This window comes from Arvicola amphibius, chromosome 7, assembly GCF_903992535.2.
Source record: "Arvicola amphibius chromosome 7, mArvAmp1.2, whole genome shotgun sequence".
NCBI lineage: Eukaryota > Metazoa > Chordata > Mammalia > Rodentia > Cricetidae > Arvicola > Arvicola amphibius.
Window position 1 is genome coordinate 122,296,663 of NC_052053.1, and position 14,174 is coordinate 122,310,836.

At 38.5% G+C, this 14,174-nt stretch overlaps 1 protein-coding gene across 3 annotated transcripts in view; it reads right to left on the reverse strand.

The window, feature by feature from the left end:
• Nubpl (nucleotide binding protein like) overlaps positions 1-14,174 on the reverse strand; it is a 323,396-nt gene that overhangs the window by 272,391 nt on the left and 36,831 nt on the right. The gene's annotated exons all lie outside the window — the stretch shown is intronic.

The following is a 14,174-nucleotide window of genomic DNA, read 5'->3' on the forward strand; positions in this document are numbered from 1 at the left end:
TATAAAGTAAAGGAAAAATAAAAAAAAGACAGAAAGACAGACCTGTGACGTTAATAAGGCGCACCTTTGGGTATGTCTGTGAGGGCTTAACTAAGGGAAGACCCACCTGAATGGTGACACTATCCTAGGGTCTGGGTACTGGGCTGAGTTAAAAGGGGGAAAAGGAAAAGGCTTTTTCTTCCATCTTGTCTTCCCGACCATGATGAACTGTGAGCCTACTAAGCTGCTTTTAGTCTGAGTTCACTTGCAATAATGAGAAAAGCAACTCACCCAGTGGCTACGCATGATTATAACGTGGCAATGGGGACGATGTAAGAACAATTACAGAACATGCACATTTACAGCTTCCTTTTCTCTCTCAAAGACGTTCAAGGTCTGGGCTCCTGAACTCTCCTATTGTCATCATGGCTCAAACTCAGTCCCAAAGAACTCTAGCCGTTACAGAGAGCAGACAGCAATGCTCAACAGTTCAGAGCTAAGACAATGGACAAGACCAACAATACCTAGCAAAGGAAAACATTCTATTAGAAATTAGAAAACATTTCATCCCACAGAACATAATGCCCAAAGGGAAATTACTAACTATACATGGTTGGTTTTGTTTGGTTTTGAATGGTTTTTGCCTTTATTAAAGACAATGAGGCAGGAAAGTAGTCTAAGACAGCCAGTAAAATATATCACAGATATTAACTGCTAAGAAAATGTATTTAAGTTACCTTTGTTATTCATAAAGAAAAAACTTGTAATTTATCTAAAATATACACAGCAGAATTCTTCAGCTAGCATACCTAAAACACAGCAAGGGTAAGGATGAGAGACATGTTGTATTCAGCTAAGATTTACTACATACATGTTATATATGTTAGATATGAAGCATGATAGGAACAAGCCTACTCTCCCCCCCCCACACACACACACACACAAAAAGCTAACATCTTGAAACAAAGTCAGAAGAAGAAAATTAGAACAGAATTTTCTGGTGAGGAAGATTATTGGGCAGTGGTGGTACCAGGCTTTCTATGAGGAGAGAGTAAAGACCCATGGTCCCGACAGGATGGGGGCCATGTAAGCAGAGGGCACCTAAGCAGTAAGGCAAGGCTGAGGGCAGAGGCTTTAGAAGTAGGCAGGAGCAGTGTTAGCCTTATTGCTGGTAAGGACCAATACTACAAATAGTAACATTGTACCAATGTTAACTTTTGAATTCTGCCACTTTTCATGAGAAAAAAAAGGGCCGATAAAATTGAGGGTACAATTTATAACAACTAGTAGGCTATGAAGTTTCCACAATAAAAATTAGATTAGGGTAATCGATGTCATATCCCTTTTCTTCCTGGTATGTCACATAGCAAACACCCTTTATGGAACAAATTACTGAGTCACTACCATGGACAGTATGGGAAAAACCTTGTACTGCTATGCAGAGTATTGCTGTGCCTGGTAATATTACCAGAGCAAATCCATCCAGTCCTAATGGGAGTTCCACGTTCCAATACAAAATTCAAATTCATCCTCCCCCCTTTCTCTCTCTGTCTCTCTCTCTCTTCCTCCCCATATGTGTATGTGTTTATATAATCTCTCTTCTCTTTTTTTTTTCTTTTTTAGAAGGATTAGCCTTGAAAAGCCCAAACCATCAAAACTTTCCATGTTTTATGCCCTAATGCCTTTCCTATGGGTCCTTCCTCCTGACTCATGGGTGAACATTTCCTGTACCTTACATCTTCATAAGTCAATTTACACCTTACTAAGCCAGAGTAAATGAAAGCATACATTTTTGAGATAGTCAGTGAACTATGAAGGTAACTATGGATTAACCATACTGTGCATATTTCAAATGCAGAAGCATCCTAAGTCACATAGACAATGCATTATTAACAAAACTGCATGCTTCACCTTCTGTTACCTAACAACATCAAGTTCTTCTTATTTTTCTCACCAGAAAAGGTAATAGTAACAACTTAAAATTTTAAGATTTCAAGAAACATTTTAAAAGATCAAAGGTTATGAAGAGAAAAGATATTTTGTCTTGGTTTAAGCTGAGACTAGATTGTAAAAGAGAAATGTAAAGTACACGTGACCTTAACGGACAGACCACATGACAAACATGCTGTACTTATAGGAATCTATGCATCCTGAATCTGCCCTCAGACACACTGAGCCAAGTGACCAAATGACAGGACATGAGTTTTCTCCGGTGGCTGGTGCTGATCACAAACACAAGGGATAGACTGAGACAGACATATCAACAGCTTTACCAACACCCTGAAATCTATTCCTGGTAGATATAACTAGAATTGACCCTCATCCTTCACGCATTTAAATTACCTAGAAAAAAACTAACTTTATCCTAAATGTTATTGAAAGTTATTATCTCACACTGATTGTTCAAATTCCCGTAAGCCCACATACATCTGCCCTAGAAAAAGCAGAAGGAACTGTGATCTGAAGCAGAACCACTATCCACAGCAACAGAAAAGGCCGTGTGCTTCTTCCTCGAGTGTTTCCTATTTAGTCATTAACACACACCGTACATCCTCAATAAAATTATCCGACATTTCCATTTTAATAACCTCTGTCTGCAGGTCTTAAAATTTTCCTACTTTATTAGTTCAGTACATTAAAAGACAATCCTCAATAAAACTGAACTCAATAAATCCCCAGGTATTCTGGTAATGAACTAGTGTCAGATAACATAAAAGTAGACATTTCTACCAACAAATGGCATTTTAGAAGCTTAGAGAAAAGCTCATCCTTGTCATGGGAAGAATATCACATGAGAGGCCGGGGTGCTGGGCCAGCAGGTAGAGTGCTTCCCAGAGAAGGACCTGAGTTCAGATGCCTGGCAGGCACACAGAATCCAAGTGTGCTGGCATGTTATCTGTAACCACAGCAACTACCATTTAATATTTATTGCCACTTCAACTGAAAAGCCTTCAATTCAATTATGCCGAAGATTACGCTTTGGCTCAACTATAATATGAAATTTGAGTACTATGTGACTCCAAAAGTTAAAATGAAAAACAATTGGCATTTGTTCTTTTTAAAAAACAAGGTTATATTCAAGCATAAATACAAGTTTCAGCAACTACCCACTGGCTGTCAAAATAGTGTCAACACATTGACATCCTTGTACAATATGCTTCCTACAACTGACTACCCATCATACTGTAGATATGCTAATAACAGAAAAATCACCATTAACAAACTAACAAATGAAGCTAACAAACATTCTCAGAAAAAAAAAAAAAAAAAAAACTGGCCAGAAGAACAGGTAGGCTGCCTGGCAACCTGCTCCACTTTCTCCGTCATCCCAGACCTAACTCTCAGGGTTGCCCTTGCACTACAACAGAACCCTAGCTAAATCTTCCCCTGCCCCTGTCCACACCTCCTGTGGATCCCACAGACCACATCCCATGGCCTCCCTCTCCACCTAATGGTTGTGTCCCAACATCCAACTCAGGCAGACACCCCCAGCTTAACCACAGGCTACAGATGTCCTGCCAGATGACCACGTAGGCTGCCCGGACCTTCTCCACTCTCTGTTCTTCTAGACCCAGTTCTCAGGGTTGCCCCTAGCACTGCAACAAACCATCTTCCCCCGGTCTCCATTCCCCCCAGCCTCCAACACCAGCAGGCATTCCCTGAGAACAGAGCAGCCTAGCACGTCAGTACAACAGGCCACACACAGGCAACACACTCTGAAAATCCAGAGACCATGGAACAAAACTCCCACCCAACCAAGATAAACCCAGAAATCAGCACCTAGACCTTTAATCACCACATAGATATCAGCATAAGAACACAGTACCAGGCAGGGAAATACGCCTTCACCAGAGCCCATGCTACCCTACCACAGCAGGCACTCTGATAGAAAAGAAGCACAAGAAAAAGACTTTAAAACCAACTATAGGAAGATGACAGAAGACCTTAAAGAGAATATGAAAAGTCCCTTAAAGAAAGCAGGAAATGAATAAATTCTTCAAAGAAAGTCAGAAAAACAAACACATAAAAGAAATGAATAAATCCCTTTTCTTAAAAAAAAAAAAGCCAAGGAAAAACAGTTTGAGGGAAACAAATAAAACTGTTCAAGACCTGAAAATGGAAATAGAAGAAATTTCCACAAATGGAGGAAAATAAATAGAAGAAATTTCCACAAATAGAGGAAAAATATGGAAATGAAAAATTTAGGAATGAAAACAGGAACTACAGAGGCAAGTTTCATCAACCAAACACAAGAACAGAAGACAGAAGCTCTGGCACTGGAGATTTAATAGAAGAAATGGACAGACTGGTCAAAGAAAACGTTAAATCTAAAACTTTCCTGACACAAAACAACCAGGAAATCTGGAACACTGTAAAGAAACCAAACCTAAGAATAAAAGGAACAGAGGAAGGAGAAGAATCCCAGCTCAAAGACCCAGAAAATATTTTCAACAAAACCATAGAAGAAAATTTTCCTAACCTAAAGAAGGACATGACTATAAAGATACAAGAATACCAAACAGATAGGACAAGGGAAAAAATAGTAGGTTTCATCCCAGAGAGTCAGGGATGGTTCAACATACGAAAATCTGACAATGTGTCAGTGTAATCCACCTTATAAGCAAACTAAAAGAAAAAACAAATGATCATCTCATTAGAAAATAACCTTTGAGAAAATCTAACACCCCTTCATGATAAAAGTTCTGGAAAGATTAGGGATATAAGGAAAATACCTAAATATAACAAAGGCACTTTACAGAAAGACTATAACCAACATCGAATTAAATGGAGAGAAACTAAAAGCAATTCCACTCAAAACAGGAACAAGAAAAGGTTGTCCACTCTCACCATATCTACTCAGCATAGTATTTGAAGTTTTATCTGGAGCAATGAGACAACTGAAAGAGATCAAGGGAATCAAACTGAAAAGGAAGAAGTAAAAATGTATGGTTATTTGTAGATGATAAAATGATATAAGTGACCTCAAAAATTCTATAATGGAAATACTACAGCTGATAAACAATTTCAGCAAAGTAGCTGGATTCAAGATTAACTAAATATTAATAAATAAAAATGGATAGCCCTTCTATATACAAATGGCAAACAGACTGAGAAAGAAATCAGGGAAACAACATCCTTCACAATAGCATCAAATAATATAAAATGTCTTGAGGTAACACTAACCAAGCAAGTGAAAGGCTTGTATGATAAAAATGTCAAGTCTTTGAAGAAAGAAACTGAAGAAGATATCAAAAGATGAAAAGATTTCCCATGTTCACTGATCAGTAGGAATAAGATCATCCTACCAAAAATAATCTATAGATTCAATGCAATCCCCATCAAAATCCCAACACAATTCTTTACAGACCTTGAAAAGTCAATTCTCAACTCCATATTAAAAAAAAAAAAAACAGGATAGCTAAGATAATCCTGAACAACAATAACAAAAAATAACTGCTAGAGGTCTACCTAATTTCAAGCTATACCACAGAGCTATAGTGATAAAAACACATGGTACTGGCATAAAAACAGACACACTGATCAATGGAATTGAACTGAAGACCAAGATATAAACTCATACATCTATGGAAAATTGATTTTTTTTTTTAATAAAGAAGCCAAAAAGACACACTGGAAAAAAAGAAACATCTTCAACAAATAGTGCTGGTCAAAGTGGATATCTGCATGTAAAAGAATACAAAAAGATCCATATTTATCACCCCACACAAAACTGAAGTCCAGGTAGATCAAAGACCTCAACATAAAAACAGACGCACTGAATCCGATAGAAGAGAAAGTGGGGAAGAGTCTTGAAGGCATTTAGAGAAAGCTTTCTTGTCAGACTATCTTTGGATCTTAAACCTCTCAAATAATAACATGGAGACTTCTCATTAATTATAAAAGTTTGGTCTTTAGTTTAGGCTTATCCCCAACTAGCTTTTATTCCTCAGGTTAACCTGTTTCTCTTAATCTATGTTTTTCCACAGGGCCTTTGACTTTCCTCAGTATGGCATATTCAACTTGCTCCAAGTTTGCTGGCAGAATCTTCCCACCCTGACTAGATTCCTCTCCTCGTTCCTCTCTCTGCCCAGAAGTCCCAACTCTCCTGCCTAGCTATTGGCTGTTCAGCTTTTTATTAAACCAATCAGAGGGCACATTAGGCCCCTGAACAGAAGAGTAATAGCACAGCACTAAGGTCAACAATTAATAGAGGGAACTTTCAGAATTAATGGAAACTGGAAAGTTCCTAAAAGGCAAAGAACACAAAGGACACACCCTCAATCAGATGAAGAGGCAACAAGGAACAATTCCACACCTGATAGAGGTATAACACTCAAAATATATAAGGAATTTTAAAAATTCATATTAAAAACCAAATAATCCAATTAAAAATGGGGTACAGATCTAAACAGAATTCCCAATAGAGTAATCTCAAATGGCTGAGAAACACTTAAATGTTCAACACCCTTAGCCATCATCGAAATACAAATAAAAACTACTTTGAGATTCTATTTTACACCTGTCAGAATGGCCAAGATCAACAACACAAGTGACAGCTCATGCTGGTGAGGATATGGAGCAAAAGGAACACTCTTCCATTTTTGGTGGGAGTACAAACTTGTACAGTCACTATGGAAATCAATATGGCAGTTTTTCAGAAAATTTGGGATGCATCTACCTCAAGACCCAGCTATACTACTCTTGGGCATATACCACAAGGATACTTGCTCAACTATGTTTATTGTGGTTTTATTCATACTAACCAGAAATTGTGCTGTAGGCAAGATATGCTGGTGATTGAGAAATTGTGGGTGTGGCCAACCAATGCTTAGTTTAACTTCAGGCCCAAGCCACGAGAGGGAGCCCATACCCTACACTGCCTGGATGACCAGGAACCAGAGATTGGATAGCCCGGAGAAGAGACAGAACCAAACACAGCTGGAAAAACAATCAATAAAATTATTCCTAATGATATTCTGCTACACTCATAGATCGATGTCTTGTCATGAGAGAGCCTTCCTTCAGCAGCAAATGGGAGCAGGTACAGAGACCTATAACCAGACATCATGCAGACAAAGATTAAATTGGAGGTCTCCATTGGGTCCCGCCCCTCAGAGATGTGGTAACCCCATAGGAGAGGAGGAAAGACTGTAGGAGTCAGAGGGGATGAGGGCACCAGTAGAACATGGCCCACCAAATCAAGTAAGCAGGGCTCATACGGGTTCATAGAGACTGAAATGGCAAGGACAGGATCCAGGATGGTCTGCATCAGGTCCTCTGTATATATGGCTGTTGGCTTGGTGTTTTTGTGGGACTTCTAACAATGGGAGAGGGTGTGTCTCTGACTCTTTTGTTTGCTCTTGGGATTCTTTTCCTCCTATTGGGCTGCCTTGTCCAGCCTCAATATGAGGATGTTGGCCTTGTATCTTGTTTTGTTCTGTTTGGTTGTTGTCTCTTGAAGACCTGCTCATTTCTGAAGAGGAAATAAGAGGGTAAGTAGTTCTAAGAAACAGGAGGACCAAACTGGGAGGAGGGGTGGGAAAGAGGCCAGAATATATTGTATGAGAAAAGAATCTATTTTCAATAAAAATTAATTTTATAAAAAGAAACCAAAAACTATTATGAGCTTGTGTTTTTCCATCAATTCATTTTTCTTGATCAAATACAAAATTTCTCTTGGTAGTCAAGTCTATAATGTCATAATTCCACAGGAAAATAATATGAGGAGAAAGGCAATAATGTATAATCTATATACTCTACCACTGGGTATTTAAATGAACAAATCAATGAAAACTACATTATCATGCATTGATTTAAATAATGAAGAAAAGAGGCAATACTGAAGGCGGCTGGCCTCCGGGGTTTCCAGCTTCGTCCAAGAAGAGGAAGTTCCAGATCACTGGAATCTCTCTCAAGCCTAAACAGGTCTCTCACAGTTTTTCTGTATTGTTAATTAGATAGTTTTATGCTGTGTTGTATTCTCTGTAACAGTATGACAGGGCAAATTAACGTGACAAAGTACAGAAACAACAAAAGGAGACCTTGTAGTATGATGGTAGCAAGCTTTGTAAGACTCAAAAATACCTTACTGTTGAGGCTTTAAGAATTCCCGTTTATTTTCTGGGGAACCTGTAAGGTAAAAGGGACAACTGGGGCAGGAAACCAACCAATCACTGAGCACTCTGACTCTAAACCCAGAGTCAGAGAAAGAAACATACCCTGGATTTGAGACCTGGGCCAGGGAGAGAAACATCTTTATCCCTGAGCTCTGTGCCCTGGCTCTCAAACTAGTATTAAAAAAAACACACTTTGTCCCTAGAATCAGAGCCAGTGAAGGAAATATGCCCTGGTCCTAAGATTAGAGTCAAAAAGCTAAAAAGGACCTGTGAAAGAAACACAGTTTGGTCATGAAGTCAGAACCATCTCTGCCCCTGACCAGCTAAACTGACCAATCCCTGAGCAGAGAAAAGTTAATCAAACCCCTTTCTCCCTGGGAAAACTCCGCCCCTAAGAAGTCCTATATAAGCCTCTCCACCCCTTCATTTGAGAGCTGCCCTTAAGTGGCAGAGGCAACCACTCTCCTGGACTCCTCCTTCCCAAATAAATCTCTTCCTCAAAAGAGTCTTGGGTGGAGACCTTCGCCTGGGCAGAGAAGAACCTGGCTGGAAAGTCCCTAGGGGACCAAGCTGAAAAACCTTGCTGAGACGCTTCCTAGAGGGCCTCAGCAAGGCAGCATTGCTAGGACCTCCTTAAAGGGGCTGAACGAGGCCAATAGAGGAGCCAGAGGAGTTTGCTACATTTCTTCAGGGGCTTCCCCTAGCAGAGAGTTAGCAGAAGAAACATCTTGGGACAGAGAAGAAGCAGATAGCTCTGCTACAACTCTCCTATAAGGGAGCAGACCAAAACTCAGCAGCAGCAGCTCTCCAGGAGAGGAGACCATCTCCCACCGCACCCCAGCTTCAGGTAGCCTGGCTTCCCAATAGTAAGGACACCTTTCCTCCAGGGCTGAGCTGTTCTATTGCGGCTCTATCCCCCACCCCCAGAGCAGTCCTACTGCGGCTCTACCCCCTCCAGAGCTGTCCTATTGCAGCTCTACCCCCACCCCCAGAACTGTCCTATTGCGGCTCTTCGTATATCCTGACTTTCAGGCTATCCCAATACCACTACTGTACCACATTCCCCTACAGAACCAAGATCACCCTGTTGGCAGAGACGGACTTTGGGGCAGTTGTTCTGTTTTGCTTTCCAAGGTTTCTAGTGCACTGAAATTCACTTCAAGCCTTGCTTGAGGAAAAAAAAAAAAAAAAAAAAAAAGGTTGCTCTCTGCATCACACCTATGCGATGCGGGTCAGTTTTCACACTGGTCCTTAAAGACACAGATGTTCAGAGTGCCTGAAGTCATCACCACTCTTCCTCGGTGACACTGGTTCATCGTGGTACATGATATGTGTTTGCAAAGTGTGTTGCATCAAAACGTGAAGCCTTTCCCTGTGCTTTCATGAGCTAAGGAAACAACTACGTAAGGGGCTACAGCAATATAAAACCCCTAAGGTCATCTCAGACCCCTAAGGTCAGATTTCTCATAAACAACCCAGACTTCACATAACTGACGCCTACAACCACCTTAAAGGGCAAATAATGCCTAATCAATTTTTAATTACAATAAAAACAATACTATAACCTAATAAAATATCAGAATATATATTTTGTTCTAGACCCATGGGGAAAAGGCCTATAAAAAACAAAAATAAATTACTCAATTTTGTATTTTATCACAATTACAAATTAATTTTATTTAAAACAATTTCACATAAAACCATTTTTAATAACCAGTTTTTACCACTTTTATGACTGTATTTTCTATACTTAAGACTTTATATTTTGTAACCTTACAAATATGTAATAACAGGAACAGTAAAAATACTTGATTTATTCAAAAAGCTAATTGTTTAAATTGATTTTATTGAGCTATAGATTTTTCTCTGCTCCCCTCCCTTTCTCTCCCCTCCACTACAACCCTCTCCCATGGTCCCCATGTTCCCAATTTACTCAGGAAATTTTGTCCTTTTCTACTTCCCATGTACATTAGACCCATGTATGTCTCTCTTAGGATACTCCTTGTTGTCCAGATTTTCTGGGATTGTGATTTGTAGGCTAGTTTTCTTTGCTATATATCTAAAAGCCACTTATGAGTAAGTACATATGATATTTGTCTTTCTGGGTCTAGGTTACCTCACTCAATATAATGTTTTCTAGATCCATTCATTTGCATGCAAATTTCAAGATTTTTTTTTTCCACTGTATAAATTTTTCCATTGTGTAAACGTACCACATTTTCTCTATCCATTCTTCAGTCGAGGAGCATTTAGGTTGTTTCCAGGTTCTGGCTATGACAAACAATGCTGCTATGAACATAATTGAGCACATGTCCTTGTGGCACGATTGAGCATCCTTTGGGTAGATACCCAAAAGTGGTATTGCTGGGTCTTGAGGAAGGTTGTTTCCTAACTTTCTGAGAAATTGTCATACTGACATCCTAAGGGCTGTACCAGCTTGCATTCCCACCAGCAATGCAGAAGTGTTGCCTTTTCCCCACAACCTCTCCAGCATAAGTTGTCATCAGTGTTTTTGATCTTGGTCATTCTTACAGGTGTAAGATGGAATCTCAGAGTTGTTTTGATTTGCTTTTCTCTGATGACTAAGGATGTTGAACATTTATTTCCTTAAGTGTCTTTCAGCCATTTTAGATTCCTTAGTCGAGAATTCTTTGTTTAGGTCTGTATCCCATTTTTTCATTGGATTAATTGTTCATTTGATGACCAATTTCTTGAGTTCTTTGTATATTTTGGAGATTAGACCTCTGTCTGATGTGGGGTTGGTGAAGATCTTTTCCCATTCTGTAGGCTGTCATTTTGTCTTGTTGACCATGTCCTTTGCTTTACAGAAGCTTTTCCGTTTCAGGAGGTCCCATTTATTAATAGTTTTTCTCATTGTCTGTGCTACTGGGGTTATATTTAGGAAGTGGTCTCCTGTGCCACTACAATCAAGTTTACTTCCCACTTTCTCTTCTGTGGGGTTTAGTGTGGTTGGTTTTATGTTGAGGCCTTTGATCCATTTGGACTTGAGTTTTGTGCATGGTGATAGACATGGATCTATTTTCATTCTTCTACAGGTTATTATCCAGTTATGCCAGCACCACTTGTTGAGTATGCTTTCTGTTTTCCATTTTATATTTTTTGTTTCTTTGTCAAAAATCAGGTGCTCATAGATAGGTAGATTAATATCTGGGTCTTAGATTTGGTTCCATTTCTCCTCCTGTCTGTTTTTAATACCAATACCAGGCTGTTTTCAGTACTATAGCTCTGTAGTAGAGTTTGAAGTCAGGGACGTTCCTGTGTTGTACAGGATCGTTTTCACTATCCTGAGTTTTTTGGTTTTCCATATGAATTTGAATACTGTTCTTTCAAGGTCTGTGAAGAATTTTGTTGGGATTTTGATGGGCATTGCATTGAATCTGTAGATTGCTTTAGGGGGATTGTCATTTTTACTATGTAAATTCTACCTACCCAAGAGCATAGGAGATCTTTCCATTTTTCTGGTGTCTTCTTCAATTTCTTTCTTCAAAAATTTAAAGTTCCTGTCATACAAGTCTTCCAACTGTTTGGTTAGAGTTACTCTGAGATATTTTATGTTATTTTTGGCTTTTGTGAAGGGTGATGTTTCTCTGATTTCACTCTCAGCCCATTTATCATCTGTATAAAGGGGGGCTACTGATTTTCTTAAGTTAATCTTATATCCTACTACATTACTGAAGTGTTTACGAGTTGTAGAAGTTCCTTGGTAGAATTTTTGGGGTCCCTTATGTAAACTGTCATATCATCAGCAAACAGTGAGAGTTTGACTTCTTTTTACAATTTGTATCCCCTTGATCTCCGTTTGTTGTCTTATTGCTCTAGCTATGACCTCAAGAACTATATTGAATAGATATGGAGAGAGTGGACAACCTTGTCTTGTTCCTCATTACAGTGGGATTTGCTTTGAGTTTCTGTCCATTTAGTGTGATATTGGCTGTTGGCTTTCAGTATATTGCCTTTATTATGTTTAGGTATGTTCCTTGTATCCCTGCTCTCTCCAAGACCTTTATCATGAAGGGATATTGAATTTCATCGAAGGCTTTTTCAGCATCTAATGAGATGATCATGTGGTTTTTATTTTTGTTTGTTTATATGCTAGATTACATTGACAGATTTTCCTATGTCGAACCATCCCTGCATCTCTGGGATGAAGCCAACTTGATCATGGTGGATGATTTTTCTGATGTGTTCTTGGATTCGATTTGCCAGTATTTTATTAAGTATTTGTATCAATGTTCATGAGTGAGATTGGCCTGTAATTCTCTTTCTTAGTAATGTCTTTATGTGGTTTGAGTATCAAGGTAATTGTAGCCTTATAAAGAGAGTTTGATAATGTTCCTTCTGTTTCTATTGTGTGGAGCAATTTGCAGAGTATTGGTATTAGTGCTTCTTTGAAAACATTGTAGAATTCTGAGCTGAAACATCTTGTCCTGGGCTTTTTTTGGTTGGGAGACTTTTGGTGACTGTTTCTATTTCTTTAGCAGTTATACGTCTGTTTAAATTGCTTATCCAGTCTTGATTTAATTTTGGTAAGTGATATTTATCCAGAAAGTTGTGTTTCCTTTAAGTTTTCCAATTTTGTGGAGTACAGGTTTTCGAAATATAATCTAATGATTCTCTGGATTTCCTCCATGTCTGTTGTTATGTCCCCCTTTTCATTTCTGATTTTGTTAATTTGGATATTCTCTCTCTGCCTTTTGGTTAGTTTGGATAAAGGTTTGTCGATTTTGTTGATTTTTCTCCAAGAACCAACTCTCTGTCTCATTGATTATATCTTTTTTTTTTTGTTTCTATTTTGTTGATTTCAGCTCTCAATTTGATTATTTCCTACAGTCTAGTTCTCCTGGGTGAGTTTGCTTCTTTTTGCTCTAAAGTTTTCAAAAGTTCTGTTAATTTACTAGTGTGGGATTTTCCCAGCTTCTTTGTGTAGGCATTTAGTGTTATGAACTTTCCTCTTAACACTGCTTTCATTGTGTACCATAAATTCATGTATGTTGTATGGTCATTTTTGTTGACTTTTAGGAAGTCTTTAATTTCTTCTTTTATTTCTTCCTTGACCCATTGATGATTCAGGTGAGCATTGTTTAATTTCCATGTGTTTGTGGATTTTCTGGAATTAGTGTTGCTGTTGAATTCTAGTTTTAAGCCATGTGATCTGATAAGATGCATGGGGTTATTCTAATTTTTTGTATCTATTGAGGTTTGTTTTGTTACCTAGTATGTGATCAATTTCTGAGAAGGTTCCATGAGGTGCTGAGAATAAGGTATATTTTTTTATCTTTGGATGAAATGTTCTATGTCTGTTAAGTCCATTTGAATCATAACATCTGTTAGTTCCCTTATTTCTCTGTTAATTTTCTGTCTGGCAGACCTGTCCAGTGGTGAGAGTGGGATGTTGAAGTCTCCCACTGTTAGTGTGTGGGGTTTAATGTGTGATTTATGCTTTAGAAGTGTTTCTTTTACATATGAGCGTGCCCTTGCATTTGGGGTATAGATAGTCAGTATTGATATTTCCCCTTGATGGATTTTTCTGTGACTAATATGAAATGTCCTTCTTTGTCTCTTTTGACTGATTTTAGTTTGAAGTCTATTTGGTCAATATTAGGATAGCTACACCAGTTTGTTTCTTAGGTCCATTTGATTGGAAAATTTTTTCCCAACCCTTTACTCTGAGGTGGTGTCTGTCTTTGAGGTTGAGGTGTGTTTCTTATATGCAGCAGAAGAGTGGATTCTGTTTTCATATCCATCTGTTAGCCTGTGTCTCTTTATAGGTGAGTTAAGTCCATTTATATTAAGGAATATTAATAACCAGTAATTGCTGTCCCCTGCGATTTTAGTTTTCCTTGTTGGTTATTTATTGTTATTTTGTGTGTTTTTCCCTTCTTTGGGATTTGCTGCTGTGCTATCATCAATTGTAGTTTTTTTTTTTTTTTTTTGATGTAGACAACTTACTTGGGTTAGTTTTTCTTCTAGTTCTTTGCAAAAAGCTAGTTCTTCCTATACTGATGGCACTAAAACTACAGGGTGATAACCATTGTTGTGAGAAGTTTGTAAATGCTC